General features: G+C 46.3%; 1 pseudogene; it reads left to right on the top strand.

Annotated features, from left to right (window-relative positions):
* The first annotated feature begins 726 nt into the window (after window positions 1-726).
* LOC119305088 lies at window positions 727-2,795 on the top strand (annotated as a pseudogene).
* The last annotated feature ends 1,290 nt before the right edge of the window (window positions 2,796-4,085 follow it).

Here is a 4,085-nt window from a genome sequence, read left to right as displayed (position 1 = left end):
CATAGTTGGATAGGTGCCGTGCCCTGGTCCAGGGATATTGCTCGGACCAATAATAATTCAATAGTGCTAGGAAGAAGCCCCCCGGGGCGTAGCAGTTGGTGGGGAGGTTGGTGTACCGCTAGCCCATATTCTGGCACCGATACGATGTCCTTCCGAGGAAGTGGTTCAATCAGAAATAAGGTGCGCGGATCAAAGCATTGAACGACAAAACCCCTTTTTAATGTGGATTTGATAAAGAGCAAGTCAATCCACCATTTACGGATTGGAAAACAGGGGCTATATACTAAACCTGGGATGGGATTCCACCACCCGTCAACCCTTTGCTTTGAACTGCTTTTCCAAGGAACCAAACTGGGCTAACTTGAATCTGTTTACTTGACTTCTATTTGAATCTACTCCTCCCCTCGGTGCATATTATCATATAAAAAGAAACATTGCTATTCTGTTGTGTCTTAGACATTTCACTGATGCGGGGCGGGGAATCGAGTCTATTTAGGAGTGCATTTCCCTAGCGGACGAGGTGATTGATGCAAGATCTTGTCAAATTGATTGATTTAGCTGGCGACGAAAAAGAGCACGAAATGCAACTCAAAAACGCGTATAGTAAGTAGTCTTCGTCGATGGGACAAACGCTCAAGTGTATGCGTTACGAGGCAACTAGCATTTTGTCATGGAAGTTCGTGAAAGAATGTTCTTGTTTTTCGTTGGAAAAACCAACGTCGACGTCAAGATCAGTCTCCTTTCCTTTCTCTTTTCGGGAGCAGAGCTGAAAAAGATGGGAAATTCCAATGATTCTTCGTTCATTATCATGTCGATTCCTCACAATCGCTCTTTGTGATGCTGCGGAACCATGGCAATTAGGATCTCAATACACAGCAACACCTATGATGCAAGGAATCATTGACTTACATCATGATATCTTTTTCTTCCTCATTCTTATTTTGGTTTTCATATCATGGATGTTGGTTCGCGCTTTATGGCATTTCTACGAGCAAACTAATCCAATCCCACAAAGGATTGTTCATGGAACTACTATCGAAATTATTCGGACCATATTTCCAAGTGTCATTCTTTTGTTCATTGCTATACCATCGTTTGCTTTGTTATACTCAATGGACGGGGTATTAGTAGATCCGGCCATTACTATCAAAGCTATTAGAAATCAATGGTATTGGAGTGCGCCTCTTAAGAGGGTGATTTAAGTGCAACGAAATGTACCGGTGGTTCACGAAGCATCTGGCTTACCGGTCATCTCCCATTCCCGTCATCGAGAGACTAAAAGAACTATAGCATGCCAGAAATGGGGAGTTGAGGTGGTTAGACCTATACCCCGAAATGCTCCCAGCATAGGAGCCTATGGTTCCATTCTTGTTACTGCTGGAGGTACACATACCTCTTCTCGGTTTGGTGGAGCGATATACGAAAAATAGATGCTAAGCCTGCAATGTCCGATAACGGGGCTTCAGTAGTGAATATATCGGCACGACAGCAGTGGCATACAACTTTAGACCTAAGGGCTGGTCCTGTTACCTTTCGGAATGGGGGATCCCCGTTGGCAACAACCACGATAGTAGTTGCGGAACTGCTGGGCCAGGAGAGGACAACCTGTTGTTCCTGCTCCTCCTTCTTTGCTTCGGGGACGGAGGTCCTACGGTAGGTAAGAGCACACACAAGCACTTGACCGAAGGGGACCAGCGCTTCTACTCCTCCACCGAGAAGCCGTTCTTGCGAGAAGCAAGGGATGTCGTGAACGGTGGGAGGTCAAAGAAAGAGAATTGACCTATGAATACAGTGATCCTATGATCTAGATAGACTCCGTCCTTTTATTTTTAGATAAGGGTGACTCAAGAAATTTGGGTGGGACCTGCTGGCATAATGCAGGCTGGAACGTGGGAATTCGAGGTCTCATGAACGAGTTTTTTTTCGTGGACAAACATACTTTCCGGTCTTTTTTATCGATCCTTTTAGATCTATGGGCCGGCCGTTCGCATGAGCATAGGGAATCCATACTCGAGCCTTCGACTTGGCCCCTGGCAGGATAGGTGAGGAATCACTCTTGAGATCTGATCTATTGGGGCCTACAACTTCGCCAAAGCCAACTAGCATCCCTTTCCGTGGTGAACTGGCCGTCCCATACCTTCATTTTGTCTCATGTGTGTTGAACATTGTCTTCCTCGGTTCCAGCTTCACTGATGTAGGTAGGGCTGGGCAAGAAAGGGTCCCCTCTTGCCTATTAGTAAGCAGGCCTTCGATTCCACCGGGGTCTTACGGTCTCATAGAGGGGGGAGAACTACCTAACTAAAGAAGAATAGTGCTCTTTATAAATAAGAGTAGGCGTGGAGAGCTTTTTGCGGGGAAACTTGCAAGTCAAGTTTGGGCGGAGGCGGGCGTCGACCTAACCTTATGAGTATTCGGACTATAACAGTTCCGATGAACAGTCACTCACTTTTGACAGTTATACGATTCCAGAAGATGATCCAGAATGGGGTCAATCACGTTTATTAGAAGCTAACAATAGAGTGGTTGTACCAGCCAAAACTCATCTACGTATGATTGTAACACCCGCTGATGCACCTCATGGTTGGGGTGTACCTTCCTCAGGTGTCAAATGTGATGATGTACCTGGTCGTTGAAATCTTACCTCCATCTCGGTAGAACAAGAAGGAGTTTACTATGGTCAGTGCAGTGAGATTCATGAAACTAATCATGCCTTTATGCCTATCATCATAGAAGCAGTGACTTTGAAAGATTATGTGGATTGGGTATCCAATCAATTAATCCTCCAAACCAACTAAACCGAGGAAGCTGAAGCGGAAATGCAATTCTCGGGTGAGGGAAGGGGGAAGCTCCAGGAAGGCTTCGCTCACTCGCTCAAAAAGCTCTAACGCTCGTTTACAAGTGGAGCGCATAAGCCCTTATTGATGTAGGGTGAGTGTCGGTGTCAAAACCGGCGGATCCCGGGTAGGGGGTCCCGAATTGTGCGTCTAGGTGGATGGTACCAGGAGACAAGGGACACGATGTTTTTACCCAGGTTCGGGCCCTCTCGATGGAGGTAAAACCCTACTCCTAGTTGCTTAATATTGATGATATGGGTAGTACAAGAGTAGATCTACCACGAGATCAGAGAGGCTAAACCCTAGAAGCTAGCCTATGGTATGATTGTTGTTCCTCCTACGGACTAAAACCCTCCGGTTTATATAGACACCGGAGAGGGCTAGGGTTACACAGAGTCGGTTACAATGGGAGGAGATCTACATATCCGTATCGCCAAGCTTGCCTTCCACGCCAAGGAATGTCCCATCCGGACACGGGACGAAGTCTTCAATCTTGTATCTTCATAGTCCGGGAGTCCGGCCAAAGGTTATAGTCCAGTCATCCGGACACCCCCTAATCCGGGACTCCCTCAGTAGCCCCTGAACCAGGCTTCAATGACGACAAGTCCGGCGCGCAAATCGTCTTTGGCATTGCAAGGCGGGTTCCTCCTCCGAATACTTCATAGAAGATCACTACTAGGGAAAAGCCTATACACAGAATCTTACCAGCAGCGCTCCCCAAAATACCACGCTACTGCTATTTAGCAGCAGTGCGTGTTAGCGAAACGCGCTACTAACAGGTAAATAGCAGTAGCGGGTCCACCACAAACCGCGCTACTGCTATAATTGCCATGACCTCACCCCCCGCTAGTTATAGCAGTAGCACACTATATTGAACAGCGCTACTGCTATAGAAGTTAGCAGCAGCGCGCTTATAGGAAAACCGCTACTGCTAAGATCAGCCCACAAGTTTAGTCCCACCTCGCTCCGTGAACAGGGTGTTTACCACGTTAAATATGTTATTTCTGAAACTACCACAACCAGTTGGTCTTCACTGAACTCTATGTGTAAAATTTGTGGCCGCAATATGAGTCCTCTCTGGTTCCTTCCGGAGAGGATTCATATTGACAATTCAGATTGTACACAAAAAGATCATTGATGGCCAATGTATTTTTGCATTGACGTATTTTTTTTGTATAGTTACACTTAGCAGTAGCGGTTTATGTGCAAAGCGCTACTGCTATTCAGATTAGCTGTAGCGTGTTTTGGTAA

Source organism: Triticum dicoccoides, chromosome 5B (assembly GCF_002162155.2).
Source record: "Triticum dicoccoides isolate Atlit2015 ecotype Zavitan chromosome 5B, WEW_v2.0, whole genome shotgun sequence".
Classification (NCBI taxonomy): domain Eukaryota; kingdom Viridiplantae; phylum Streptophyta; class Magnoliopsida; order Poales; family Poaceae; genus Triticum; species Triticum dicoccoides.
Note: the sequence above shows the minus strand (reverse complement) of the source record. Positions and strands in the feature narration are given on the sequence as shown.